This window comes from Acanthaster planci, linkage group LG11 (genome assembly GCF_054643075.1).
Source record: "Acanthaster planci isolate LZ-2023a linkage group LG11, COTS_SCS, whole genome shotgun sequence".
In the NCBI taxonomy this organism is placed as follows: Eukaryota; Metazoa; Echinodermata; class Asteroidea; order Valvatida; family Acanthasteridae; genus Acanthaster; species Acanthaster planci.
In genome coordinates, this window is record NC_141787.1 from 8,832,925 (window position 1) to 8,847,902 (window position 14,978).

General features: G+C 51.5%; 1 non-coding gene and 1 pseudogene across 1 annotated transcript; both read left to right on the forward strand.

Annotated features, from left to right (window-relative positions):
- Window positions 1–9,268: 9,268 nt before the first annotated feature.
- Window positions 9,269–10,524, forward strand: LOC147797424 (large subunit ribosomal RNA; annotated as a pseudogene).
- Window positions 10,525–12,936: 2,412 nt separating this feature from the next.
- LOC147797425 (small subunit ribosomal RNA) lies at window positions 12,937–14,725 on the forward strand. Its single transcript, XR_015427292.1, has one exon. It is a non-coding gene; the product is annotated as a small subunit ribosomal RNA (ribosomal RNA).
- The last annotated feature ends 253 nt before the right edge of the window (window positions 14,726–14,978 follow it).

The following is a 14,978-nucleotide window of genomic DNA, read 5'->3' on the forward strand; positions in this document are numbered from 1 at the left end:
GTGAGGGTCAGGATTGGGTTTTTGGTTGGGGTTAGATGTACTTATATATATGTTTGTGGTTAGGGTTAGGGGTGGTATAATAGGGTTGGGGTAAGGGATAGGGTAAGGGTTACAGATAGGGTTAGGGGTAGGGGTAGGGTAAGGGTTAGGATTGGGGTTGTGGTTAGGGTTAGTGATATATAGGTTTGTAGTTAGTGCTAGGGTTAGGGTTAGTGTAAGGGTTAGGGTTATGGGTAGGGGTAGGATAATGGTTAGTATTGGGGTTGTGATTAGGGTTAGATTTACTGATATATAGGTTTGTGGTTAGGGTTAGGGTTAGGGGTAGTATAATACGGTTGGGGTTAGGGATAGGGTTAGGGGTAGGAATAGGGTAACGGTTAGGATTGGGGTTGTGGTTAGGGTCAGATTTACTGATATATAGGTTTGTGGTTAGGGTTAGGGCTAGGATAAGGGTTAGGATTGGGGTTGTGGTTAGTTTTAGTGATATAAAAGTTTGTGGTTAGTTCTAGGGTTAGGGTTAGGTTTAGGGGTACGATGAGGCTTAGGATTGGGGTTTTGGTTTGGGTTAGATGTACTTATATATATATGTTTGTGGTTAGGGTTAGGGGTAGTATAATAGGGTTGGGGTTAGGGTTAGGGTAAGGGTTACAAATAGGGCTAGGGGTAGGGATAGGGTAAGGGTTAGGATTGGGGTTTTGGCTTGGGTTAGATTTACTGATATATATGTTTGTGGTTAGGGTTAGGGTTAGAGGTAGTATAATATGGTTGGGGTTAGGGTTAGGGTTACAGATATGGTTAAGGATAGGGTAAGGGTTAGGATTGGGGTTGTGGTTAGTTTTAGCGATATAAAAGTTTGTGGTTAGTTCTAGGGTTAGGATTAGAGTAAGGGTTCGGGTTGGGGTTAGGGGTATGGGTACGGTGTGGGTTAGGATTGGGGTTTTGGTTGGGGTTAAATTTACTGATATATATGTTTGAGGTTAGGGTAAGGGTTAGGGGTAGTATCATACGGTTGGGGTTAGGGATAGGGTTAGGGGTAGGGGTAGGAATAGGGTAAGGGTTATGATTGAGGTTGTGGTTAGTTTTAGTGATATAAAAGTTTGTGGATAGTTCTAGAGTTAGGGTTAGAGTAAGGGTTCGGGTTAGGGTTAGGGGTACGGTGAGGGTTAGGATTGGGGTTTTGGTTAGGGTTAGATGTACTTATATATGTGTGTGTTGTTAGTGTTAGGGGTAGTATAATAGAGTTGGGATTAGGGATAGGGTTAGGGTTAGAGGTAGTGTAATAGGTTTGGGGTTAGGGATAGGGTAAGGGTTACAGATAGGGTCAGGGGTAGGGGTAGGGATGGGGTAAGGGTTGGGATTGGGGTTGTGGTTAGGGTTAGTGATTTATAGGTTTGTGGTTAGGGCTATTGTTAGGGTTAATGTAAGGGTTAGGGTTATGGGTAGGGGTACGGTGAGGGTTAGGATTGGGGTTTTGGTTGGGGTTAGATGTACATATATATATGTTTGTGGTTAGGGTTAGGGTTAGTATAATATGGTTGGGTTAGGGTTACAGATAGGGTTAGGGGTAGGGTAAGCGTTAGGATTGGGGTTGTGGTTAGTTTTAGTGATATAAAAGTTTGTGGTTAGTTCTAGGGTTAGGGTTAGAGTAAGGGTTGGGGTTAGGGTTAGGGGTACGGTGAGGGTTAGGATTGGGGTTTTGGTTGGGGCTAGATGTACTGATATATATGTTTGTGGTTATGGTTAGGGGTAGTATAATAGGGTTGGGGTTAGGGATAGGGTAAGGGTTACAGATAGGGTTAGGGGTAGGGGTAGGGATTGGGTAATTGTTAGGATTCGGGTTGTGAATAGGGTTAGTGATATACAGGTTTGTAGTTAGGGCTATTGTTAGGGTTAGAGTAAGGGTTAGGGTTATGGGTAGGGGTAGGGTAAGGGTTAGTATTGGGGTTGTGATTTGGGTTAGATTTACTGATATATAGGTTTGTGGTTAGGGTTAGGGATATATAGGTTTGTGGTTATGGCTAGGGACAGTAGGGTGAGGGACATTCTTGGCGTAAGGTTTAGGATAGCGTGAGTGTTGGTGATTGGGTTAGAGAAAGGGACAGTTTGGATCAACAATTGACACAACTGAAAATACGACAACTCGAGTCAACATATTAAAAATATATTATAAAAATGACAGGAACAGTGCTCACTTTTCAAGTAAAGAGGCTTGCATCACACGGCAAAGTATCTAAATAACTAAACCATGTATCAGATCCACCACACAACTGAACATTCTAGTCCTATTTATCAGAACTGTTGGTGTTCCCGATTCACTCCAACCCCTGGAAAAATGGCCTGCGTGATACCATTAAGGTTGCATCCCGCGAAATGATTGTATTTCTGCGTGCGAACTCATTGATGTTCTCTGATCCCAGGGATTTTTACAATAAAACATGCCATAATCAGGAGGGATCACAGAAACATTTTTATAAATCCCGAATTTTGGACTGGTAGTTTCCAGTTCGACTTATTTCTTTCACAAAAAGCCCGAAATTGTGGGCCTATTTGGAAAGTCAATGAGAGCTGGGCAAACAGTTTGACTGTTTTGGATATATCTTTGGAAAAAGGCGAATGAAAACAAATCGTGGGTAAAACCCATAAAATTGCAACGAAAAGTGATCTACTCGCCATAATCTTGAATTTCCGGTGCAAAAACCGAAGACAAACCTCCTCTGAGAGTCAACAGGCGGCACTATTTCGCTCAACCGTGTTGGGGTCCATTTCTGCCTAGTGATCTCAGTCGAAAAAAAAACAGTGACATATCTGTATAGTGAATTTCTGTTATTGACGGTGCAAGAGAAAAAGATCAAGGGGCGGCACAGTCTGGCAACACTCGCCTCCTTATTTCATTGATGGAAAAACATTTAGTACAATTTCTCTTGCTTTCAACTGCAGAATCACTTGATATTTAAAAACAGAAATCCTCACAAAAGACATGCATATCCCACTTGTATAGGATTAATCTTCTTGCGTCACGCCAACAGATCTGCTCCCCCAAATACAAGCACAAAACTGGTCAAACAAAAGCAAAACAAACAAACATACAAACAATCCCTATAGTTCTTTGAATTTCAACAACAGAAAATGACAGAGAATCCACTGGATGTCGAATCAGTAATGACTTTGGTTTTACCTTAATCACGTCCCAAAAGCTGTATACAGCCTCTGCATCACGGGCACTCCATTCAGTTTTGTTTTTATCTCCACGTAACCCATGTTACATTTAATTTTGGCGAGACCGAAACTTTGTCATTTATATCTAGAGCCTCACTGGCCTTCAAATTTATATCAGTAATCGAGTTACAAAAACATACAAGGGAAAAAAGTCACCCAAGTTACTTGGTCAAGAATATGTCTCTTTTCAAACTCAAATAGAACACCACCCAAATTTACCTGCCATTTCACAAAACTTAAAGGAATCTACATTTTGTAGTTCTACACCAGGCAGGGCTTTAATCTCAAGGTTTATTGAATCTGCTCCTATCGTCGGATAGCCTCTGTAAACAGAGTCCTGACAAACAATACAGTGATTTTGAATATGGAAATTGTTAATTACAACAGCTTTTCTTTGGAAATTTCAAACAGTGTCCTTTGTTTGCCTACATGTATATGTATTTACATGAGCTTTTTAAGCCCTTACTTAGGCACACTTTACGGGGGAAAAATGAAAAGCTGTATTTCCTGAAATCTGTTGAAAGATAAATTTTTAAATCTCCAGTCTTACCTATCTAAATTCTTTTTCAAAAGTAAGGAACATGTCCTGTTGAGAGCATACATGTACTTCCGGAAAAAGGAGATTATGGGAGAAATTTTACAATCTACAAACCATGGGTTTTGTGAAATAAACTTGACAAATTAAAAAAGCAAGACCGCTACCAAAGGAAGCTGCTTCTTTGATTGGTTTCACCGTAGCTTCCCCAGCTTAAACTTTGGCTTGCTGAGGTGAAACATCTGAGTGCCCTTGGATGTGGTAGCATGGCTTCTTTCACTATTCTCGTTGTAGTGATGGCCAGCAATGTGAAGCATAACAAATACAACAAGTGTATGATTTTCAACAAAAGGAAAATTTATAGAAGTAAATGTGGAATGGCCATATTGAAAGTAATTAAAGGGATGGCAAAAGATTGGTCCAGCTGGATGAATTTCCAGGAGAGGCAGAATGCTCAAAAACATTCAGACTAAGTAAATAACATGAGAGTCAATTTCAAAACCGAAGTAACACCTTAATTCTACTCATCTGCAAGTCATACCATCATATGAGTAGGCCTTCATCTTGGGAGCAAATTGGTTTATGAGGCTGTGGAAGCTCTCCAGAGAAGACGTCTGTCCTGCGGAAGACATTTTCCGAATGTCTTTCCGCAATGGAGTACTCTCCAGGATTTGGTACAGCTGGGTAGTTTCCTCTGTCCCTATAAAGCCACGAACCTGATTTGTTAATATCATTTTGTTTCAATTAATCTTCATGACTCCTATATTAAAGAACCATAAGGGAAAGCCTGAAAGTAAATTCTTTTTTAATACCTGGCTTCAACCATTTCTTCTTTCGCCTCCCAAGTCGGCCATGGTCACACTTATTATATAGAGCAGAGTGCCCTCGGTGTACTCCAACGATTTGGTTACATAAAGAGGCCCACTTGGCCTCCCAGAAGAGGCACACCAATAGACATGATTGTTTATGGACCTCTTCCATTCGGTCACACCCTCAAACCCTTTCCTCTTTGATAACTTATCTATTTCTTGCCATAACTATTTTCCTATGAGTTTCTCAAGAACTCAGTTGAAATTCTGTAGTCTCGACAAATGGTTCTGAAGGTCATAAAAACAAATATTGATTTTGGGATAGAACTTTAAATCTTTATCTTCCACTACCGGTACCTTTTGCTATATGCCAGACGTCATACATGTGCAGAATTGTTGGCTCATGTCCCCGCACATATTTGGCCAAAGACCGATGACGGTCAGTGACGAGCTTGCAGACGTGAGGTCAGCTTCACCTAGGGTTGCCATTGTCCTTTTGAAGCCCTCCAGCTCCATGTGGTAGCTACTCTTGACTTCATTGCACTAACAAATGAATATACAACAAATACATGTACTAAACGTTAGTAACAGTCAATCTGAGGCTATCAATCAAGGCGCAGCGGTAGCAGCAAATTGAAATAAGCAACTTTCAAATTGACTGTGTATACAGAATAAAGTTAATGAAATGAATGCATCCTTTTGCTTGTACAAATTGTCGAGAACCATTTATCGAAAACCATCGCATTTACATCAACTCTACCTTTCTTTAGAAACAAAGACTTACCTGTACAAGCTGAATATCAACAATCTTGTTGGCGTTGAGATCTATTGCAGTGTAGCTCCCATATTTAGCAGAGTGGCCTGGACTATCTGCCCGTCCATCCCCGCCGATGACCAGCGCTTGATTATCAGCTTTCAAACGAAGCTTTACTTCGGTGATGTGTTGTGTCCACACCGCTTCAACTGATGGCAAGAGGTGTCTCTTCTGGTGGGAGAAAAAAGTGCGCAGCGAAATACAAGCTGCCCCCATACTGGTCAACATACGGAGAACCTTTGATGGGCTGGCACCAGCAAACAGGACAGCTGCAGAGAGTAGCAGATTTCCTGCAGGCGTTGAACCCAGCCATGGCTGGGAACTCCAGGTCGTCTCCTTGGACTTGCAGGCCCCTCATCGCTGAAAAACAGAAACGAAAGTCCCCACAGTTCGTTTAATCAGACTGATCTTCCGTGAACCGCACTTGAAACACTTCCTGAAAAGTTTGAAGAGCTCCCCCTCTAACACAGTGTACTTTGGATGATCTTAAGGAAGAACATCCGGTGATATTGGAACAGTCCGTGGACTTCTCCCCCTTCTTTTTACAAAAGATCAATGGCATTTGGGTAAACCAAGGTGATACCACGGTAAGTGTAGGAATGAAAAGTAGTTTCTACTCTGCGATGAGAGAAGGTTAATTTTAAATTTAAAAAAACATTTCGCTTTGTTTCTGTTGTAACCTTATAAAATAAGTTCTCGTTTAATATACTGCATCTATCGTACTTACTTTTTGAAATGACCGGGTGCGACAAGGTTCTGAAGATGATGACGAAGATGATGATGAGGATGGTTCATAGTCGGAGGAATCATCACGCTCTTGTCCCTTTTCTAACTCTTCCTCTTCTAATTCTTCAACTTCATTGTCTTGTACCTTCTCGACCTCTGCATCATTAAGCAGCTTGAATTGTATTTCAGTTTCGTTGACTTCGGGAGCAGCTTGTATTCTGGCATCGGTATCTATCAGAAAAAAATTGTATAAATGAACTATGACGAGAACAAGAAAATAGAATAAGAAGAAAAAAATGCCATTTATAAGTTAATATGATAACAAAAATAGACATTTCAAATGCATTTTGATACTAACGTATATCACAACAAAGAATTTTCACTGGATCAGTCTGACAAGCAGCATCCACATTATGTACATGTGAAAGAACAAAAGGAAAGTTATTTTAAAAATATTTCCAGAGAGAAAAATTGAAAGAACAATATCCATTTGTTCCTCTTGAATGTTCAACAATAGTTGAAGGGGGCAAGCGATTGTGATGGACTTACCAACACAACTGGAATCGTGCTACTAGCACTCGCAGTACACTCTGGGTCTGGCACTCTTTCTATGCACAAGGTTCTATCTCCAACCTTTCCGACCTGGTTGCTCTCTCTTCTGGCTTGTTTCCGTGGAAGCACATCCTCCATAACCTGATAGCAGTTTCCGATGAAAGAAAACAAATTTAATAAAATTAATCCTTGTTAAAATGAATAGGAGAAATAGTTCAGTAAAACAACAGTGTAAATTTTAAACCACCACAGTTGTGCTTATATAGTGAAAATATATTGAAAGGCAGAAGAAACAAAATCAGGTGCAGAAACCTTACGGCTAAGGATATTGTTGCTTCTCAGCTTCACGACACTCACATGAATGTCACGATCAGTAAGGCTTATGCTGATTGAAAAAGAACTGCACCTTGCATATTAGTGAGTGACCAGATTAATGTAAACAAGAAAATGTTAACCGATTTCAACCCTGCCCTGTCATTAGCCTATCAAATGTACAAATATCAAAGTAGGCTACTATGTCTGTACAGTGTTTCTAGCTTTAAGATCAACAGAATAAACAACCAACATTGAATTTTGGGCAGTCGCCAGCATGGACAGTGCGAATAGTTGTCATTCGTGAAGTACGTGTGTACATGTACAACTACAAGACATGATGTGCATGTACATGTATCCGTGTACACGTACGTGTAAGATTTGTAGCTCTGTGGTGTAAGCCCACGATGTCGTTCAATAGACATATACACGCACACACACACACCCGGTAGTCACGTGTACGCACCCACTCCTGTACACGCGTATATTCTGTACATGAAGTGTACCTTGCATAACAAAACGTATACAAAACGATTACATGCACGAAGCGATTATGAAACTAACGTAAATGCATGGCGACTGAGAAACGAGAAAACGTACTCGGAGTCGCTCGCGTTTTGCAAAAGCACCCTTCCTCTTCTCTTCCAGTACCGTCTCGCTTTTCTTGCTTGTTAAAAATATTGTGGGTACAGCATCGGGACGAAGCATTGCCTTGAACTTAATCCCAAACTGATGTTGTTGATCGTTGGCGTTTCGATCAAAACAAGAAGGCTCGAAGTGTGCGGAGCAGATCACCGAGTGCTTGGTTGGTCTCACTACTTTGCTCGGGTCAGCTTCACTTTCGCCGTCCAAATTTGTCGAAATTTTGGGTCAGACGGAAAACGATGCAGACTAAAATCATCTTTGGTAGTGTTGCTGCAACCAGCAAAAATACAGGTCGGTGGCATTCTGAAAAAAAACTACCTTATTTTCGTGAAGGAGTGCGGCAAAATTCTCAAGAAACTTTACAAGAAATGGGTGTGACGTTGCCGATCAAGCTGCCACGTATAACCGGGAAAGTATGCCGATCTCCGGAGTTTACGTCACACATTCTTATGTTAATGAGGAGATAGGCGGGGCGTGTTGGTCACCCCTCAAACATGTTTTTATTTTTTTTATATCAAGGCGGTGCAACCAAGGTAAAATGAGCAAAAAATTGTTCGGGTAGAAACACTTTATCAATTGAAATAATTAAAAAAATACATAAACCCTTTAAAGCCGTGCATTTCCGACACAATCTAGCGCCAAGCGGCTGAGCGGGCCGGGGGTTTCCAGCCTGCCGTCCATCGGCTCGCTGGCCCATCAAAGGCCTCTGAGAAGACTTTGCCCCGGGACCGGTTGGGCCCAAAACGTGCGTATTTCAATGAGAGCATTTTGGACCCTAATCCCCACTCCGTGGTTTGCCTATTTATAGGGGGGAGGGTTGTCTCGAGCTCAGCTCCAGCTGCCATAAATCAGTACAGCAATATATTGTCCATATAAAACGGTGATTCCTACACGGTGGAGCCCAAGGCTCCTGAACGATTCCCCCTCGGGTCTGCCCACACCCGGCTCTGGAGAGGCGGGACTGGTAGTGTGGCGCGGTGATTTGCCATCCTGGGGGAAAACCGCCGCAGTCGCACGTCGTCCTCCTACAGCCGTGCATTTTCGACACGATTCACCGGGCAAACCCGGCTCTAGGGCGGCGGGGCGGGTGGTGCGGCGCAGTGAATTGCTGTCCTCGGAAAACCTGGTCCGAGTGGTTTGGATGTCCGGGGTTCCCTGCGGCCAAGCAGGCTGGGTGCCTCCAGTCTGCCGTCTGTCGGCTCGCTGGGCCACCCAACGCGATTCCCCCTCGGGTCTGGACAAGCCCCGGTCCACAGGGGGCAACCCTGTGGAGCACGCAGCAGGGCGCCTCCGCGCCCGGCCGCGTGCACTTCTCCCGGGTGCGGCTCCCGCGACCGGCTGGGCATCCTGGCCGGCATAGGCCAGCCGGTTGGGGTTCCTCCGGCCACCCCGGTCCCCGACGAGGGGGCCGGTCGGAGAGCCTAGAGACCGGCCGTGGTCGAGGAAGGGACGACGGGCTGCGCCCACCAACGCACCGCCGCCTCACCGCTGCGGCCGCTGGGCCGGGCCTCGCGGCCCTCCAGATTGCCCCGCCCGCCGCGACCGTCCCAGGTGGCGGCGCGCAGGTGGTCCCCGGCCGGGCCGGTGTCGGCCGTGCTGAGGTGCCACGGGTCTGCGGGAGATTGTCGCGAGGCCTGCTGTCCCTGTTTTGAAACACGAACCAAGGAGTCTATCGGGCCCGGGAGTCGGGGGGGCCGCCAGGCAAAGCCCCGAGGCGCAACGAGAGTGAAGGCCGGCCAGGGCCCGGCCGAGGCGGGATCCGGCACCACCGCCCCGCCGCCAGCCCGGATGAGCAGGCACGCTAGGACCCGAAAGAAGGTGAACTATGCCCGAGCAGGACGAAGCCAGAGGAAACTCTGGCGGAGGTCCGCAGCGATTCTGACCTGCAAATCGATCTTCCAACTGGGTATAGGGGCGAAAGACTAATTGGTTCCCTCCGAAGTTTCCCTCAGGATAGCTGGCGCCCGGGAAAGAGAGAGAGGGAGAGAGAGCAGTTGCATCCTGTAAAGCGAATGATTAGAGGCTTTGGGGCCGAAACGACCTCAACCTATTCTCAAACTTTAAATTGGTGCGGGGCCCGACCAACCGGCTCGGGGCCGGGCCCTTGTTGCACGGGCGCCCAGTGGGCCATTCTTGGTAAGCAGGACTGACGCTACGGGATGAACCGAGCGCCGGGTTAGGGCGCCGCATTGCGGCCGACGCTCATCAGAGCCCAGAAAAGGCGTTGGTTGATACAGACAGCAGGACGGTGGCCATGGAAGTCGGAATCCGCCAAGGAGTGTGTAACAACTCACCTGCCGAATCAACTAGCCCTGAAAATGGATGGCGCTGAACGTGCCGCCCACACCCGGCCGTCGGGGCAGAGAGCGAGTGGGACCGCCGCCCGGGTGGTACGCCCCGACGAGTAGGAGGGCCGCCGCGGTGTGCGTCGAAGCGCTGGTCGCGAGGCTGCGTGGAGCCGCGGCGGGCGCAGATCATGGTGGTAGTAGCAAATATTCGACTGAGATCCTCGAGGGCCGAGTGGCAGAGAAGGCTTCCATGTGAACAGCAGTTGTACATGGGTCAGTCGATCTTAAGCCCCAGGGAAGTTCTACTCCGATCGGGGCCGGGGCCTCGCCCCCCGTTCGAAAGGGAATCGGGTCAATATTCCCGAACCAGCAGGCGGAGCCCTCCGTCCTCCGCGGCGGTCCGAGCTGCGAAGCAAGCGAGCCCGCAGACGCCGGCTGGGGCCCCAGGAAGAGTTTTTTTTCTTGCTAAGGGGCGGGATCCCTGGAATCGGCATGTCCAGAGCTAGGGGCTGCGGCACCGTAGAGCGACGCGTCTCCGGCGGCGTCCGGCGAGCTCCGGCCGGCCCTTGAAAATGCGGAGTCGTACCCATAACCGGAGCCGGTCTCCAAGGTGAACAGCCTCTGGTCGATAGAACAACGTAGGTAAAGGAAGTCGGCAAGCCGGATCCGTAAGTTCGGGAGAAGGATTGGCTCTGAGGGCTGGGTCGATCGGGCCGGGGCTGGAAGCGGGTCGGGTGCCCCGGCGCGGGCCAGGCGAGCGGGCGCCGGGCCGGCAGAGGTCGGCCGGGCGCGCCGTGTCCGGGCGGCGGCGCTCCCCTCCCCCGCCGGACCGCGGGGCCGTCCGCGAGAGAGGCCGGTGGTGCAAGGCTACTATCCGAGAGATTACGGCTGAATGCATCCAAGTCGGAATCTCTGCCGGTGTGCCGCGACGCCGCCAGCGTCCTGCCCAAGGGCGGCCCGCCCCAGTGCCCACCCGCTCTTTGCCTTGGAGGGCCGGGCCGACCCCACCAACTCAGCCCGTGGCCCCTGCCCAGGGGTCGGGAGCTCAGGCGGAAGCCGAACCGCCGATGTCTCGAGAGGGACGCCAGATTACTTGCAGATGACTTGGGTATGGATTGGGTTGTCGCGCCCAGTAGGGCAACCGCTTCGCTGCAATCTGCTGAAACTAAACCTTTCGATCCGAGGGATTTGCCCGCGATCCTGCCGGGCCGGGTTGGAGGATGGGCGGCGGCGGCGGGAGGCGGATGCCGGGAGAGTGGCGGCGCCACTTGTGTGGCGGCAGATAGGCGGGGGCGGTGGGTTGGGTTGGCGGGGCGGGTTGTGGAGGGCCGGACCCGGAGGAAGAGGAGGAGGAGACCGGGACTGACGGCGGAGTGAACCGGCGCTCGCGCGGCGACCCGGGATGAGCTGCTGGGCCGCGAGTCTGAGGGGGCCAACCCGAACTGACTTGAAATCCAGGGTTGGCAGTATACCACGCAGGAGGGCTCTAGGGGAGTAGCACCGGGGTGGCGAGTTGCCAAGTCGGTCCCAATGCCGTCGTGCGACGGGCCGTCGGGCGGGGAGGGACCGGGGCCTCCAGCCCGGGGACAGAGTCTCTCAGCGGGCGGCACCGGTCCCACTGTGGGTGTCAGACGGGCGGCGCTGCGTGGCCGCCCGCTGAAGATTTCTTCTTCGGACTTCGGCCCCCCTAAATCCGTGCATTTCCGACACACTTTCCCGGGCGAAAACGGCCCCAGGCCGGCGGGGCGGGTGGTGCGGCATGGTGAATCGCCTTCTTCGGAAAACCTGGTCCGAGAGGTTCGGATGTCCGGGGTTGCCCGCGGAGAGCGGGGCGGGCGCCTCCAGGCCTGCCGTCCATCGGCCTGCCGGCCCACCCAAGGCCTTTGACAGGGCTTTGCGCCGGGACAGGTTGGGCCCAAAACGTGTGTATTTCAATGAGAGCATTTTGGACCTTAACCCCCACTCCCTGGTTTGCCTATTTATAGGGGGAAAGGTGGTCTCGAGCTCAGCTCGAGCTGCCAGAAATCAGTACAGTCATATATTGTCCATACAATACGGCAATTCCTACACGGTCGAGCCCAAGCCTCCGGTGCAATTCCCCTTGGAGTCTGGACAAGCCCTGCTCCACAGTGGCTCGACGAAAAGGGCGGCTCGCCGCCCTGCCGGGAGGCCCTCCAGGCCCTCCGTCAACGCGGTTTTTGGCGCGGCCGGCCAACCTTTCTTGCCCAGAAAAGCGTCGGCTTGCCCGCCCGACCTTGCCCAGAGGTGTCGGAAAGGCCGCTCCCGGGGTTGCAGTTCTGCTGGACCCCGGGACGGGAGGTGCGATGGTGCGTTGCAGTGGCAGTCTGGCCCGCTGCGGACGAGCGAGCGGAAGAGAGAGAGGGGAGCCAGGACCCCTCGGAGAGCGGCGGGCTCTCCGCTGCCCCCGAGCAGCAATGTCTGCGAGGTAAGGATTGGCCCGGCAGCTTCCGCGGAGCGGAGGGACCGGCCCGCCCTTGGGCGGGTCGCACCCGACCTCCGCCGGGTCCCGGCAGCCCAAGGCGCACTGACGTCGCGCAGCGGCGTCCCAGGCCCGGAGAGCCAGCCAGGCAGCGGCCCCCCGCGGCCAGAGCCGCGAGCGATCCCGCGGCACGCCCGCCGAGCAGGCGGCGGGCGGCGCCCCGCGGTCGCGCCGAGCCGCAGCCCCGCCGGCGGCAGGCAGGATCCCCGATCGGGGACCCCCCCAGACGGAGGGAGCTCAAGCCAGGCCAGCCTCCCCGGCTGGTCCGGCCGCCCCCTCCAGGATCGAGGCGAGAGGAGGCCGGCGCACCGGGACGGCGGGCGGCATTCCAGCGGTCGCCCGCGCACCCGGGGAAGGAGAGGAAGCGCCGCCCCGGCCGGGCCGGAGAGGGCGAGGGACCGGCGGCGGGCCGGAGGGAGCGGAGGCCCGGCGGCGAAATAGAGTGGAGAGGCGCAGGACTCCGGCGCCGCGGCCCGGCAGCCGCGGCGCTGCTGAGCAGTCCGGAGGCCCTGAGGTGGCGGGCCCCGGCCCCGAGGGGCTACCTGGTTGATCCTGCCAGTAGTCATATGCTTGTCTCAAAGATTAAGCCATGCATGTCTAAGTAAAAGCTTTACCAAGCGAAACTGCGGATGGCTCATTAAATCAATTATGGTTCCTTGGAGTGCATCCCCTACATGGATAACTGTGGTAATTCTGGAGCTAATACATGCCAGCAAGCGCCGACCTTGCGGGAGGCGTGCTCTTATTAGGAACAAGACCAACCCGGGCCCGTCCCGGCTCCGTTGGTGAACTCTGGATAACCTGGCCGATCGCACGGTCCTCGCACCGGCGACGGATCCTTCGAATGTCTGCCCTATCAACTTTCGATGGTACGTTATGCGCCTACCATGGTCGTAACGGGTAACGGAGAATCAGGGTTCGATTCCGTAGAGGGAGCTTGAGAAACGGCTACCACATCCAAGGTAGGCAGCACACGGGGAGGTAAAGACGAAAAAAGCAATACAGGACTCTTTCGAGGCCCTGTCATTGGAATGAGTACACTTTAAATCCTTTAACCAGGATCTATTGGAGGCAAGTCTGGTGCCAGCAGCCGCGGTAATTCCAGCTCCAATAGCGTATATTCAAATTGCTGCAGTTAAAAAGCTCGTAGTTGGATCTTGGGCACAGGCTGGCGGTCCGCCGCAAGGCGCACCACTGCCCGCCTGGCCTTCCTCTCGGTCTCCGCCCGGTTCTCTTGACTGAGTGCCGAGCGCGGCCGAAACGTTTACTTTGAAAAAATTGGAGTGTTCAAAGCAGGCCGACCGCCTGGACAGCAGAGCATGGAATAATGGAATATGACCTCGGTTCTATTGCGTTGGTTTTCGGAACTCGAGGTAATGATTAAGAGGGACTGACGGGGGCATTCGTATTGCGGTGTGAGAGGTGAAATTCTTGGATCGCCGCCAGACGACCGACTGCGAAAGCATTTGCCAAGAATGTTTTCATTAATCAAGAACGAAAGTTACAGGTTCGAAGGCAATCAGATACCGCCCTAGTTCTAACCATAAACGATGCCGACTGGCGATCCGCCGGCGTTACTCCAATGACGCGGCGGGCAGTCTGCGGGAAACCAAAGTCTTTGGGTTCCGGGGGAAGTATGGTTGCAAAGCTGAAACTTAAAGGAATTGACGGAAGGGCACCACCAGGAGTGGAGCCTGCGGCTTAATTTGACTCAACACGGGGAAACTCACCCGGCCCGGACACAGTGAGGATTGACAGATTGAGAGCTCTTTCTTGATTCTGTGGGTGGTGGTGCATGGCCGTTCTTAGTTGGTGGAGCGATTTGTCTGGTTAATTCCGATAACGAACTAGACTCTGGCTTGCTAAATAGTCGCGCCGGCCGCCGCGCCGGGCGCTGACTTCTTAGAGGGACAAGTGGCGTTCAGCCACCCGAGATTGAGCAATAACAGGTCTGTGATGCCCTTAGATGTTCGGGGCCGCACGCACGCTACACTGAAGGGATCAGCGGGTAGCCTCCCTTGGCCTGAAGGTCTGGGCAATCCGTTGAACCTCATTCGTGCTTGGGATACGGAGTTGCAATTGTCTCCCTTGAACAAGGAATTCCCAGTAAGCGCGAGTCATCAGCTCGCGTTGATTACGTCCCTGCCCTTTGTACACACCGCCCGTCGCTACTACCGATTGAATGGTTTAGTCAGATCCTCGGACGGGCTGCGGCGGGGCGCCCCCGGCGCTTCGCTCGTGCGCCCGGAAGACGATCGAACTTGATCATTTAGAGGAAGTAAAAGTCGTAACAAGGTTTCCGTAGGTGAACCTGCGGAAGGATCATTACCGAGCAGAGAGAGCGTGCCCAGCCGGCCCCCTTCCGTCCGCCGAGGCGGGGAGGGCCGGCCACCGTGCTGTCTTCCGGGTGTAGGCGGGAGTTGCCCACGCCGGGGTGCGCCGGAGCCCGCGCAGCGTGGGCACGGGACTCCCGGCGCTCGCCGGGGCCCCGGGACGCCGGGGCTCGGCCTCGAATGGACGGGGGGGATCGGTGAGACGCGGTCGGAGCGGCCCCCCTTGGGGAAGGGGGCCGCCGTGCGAG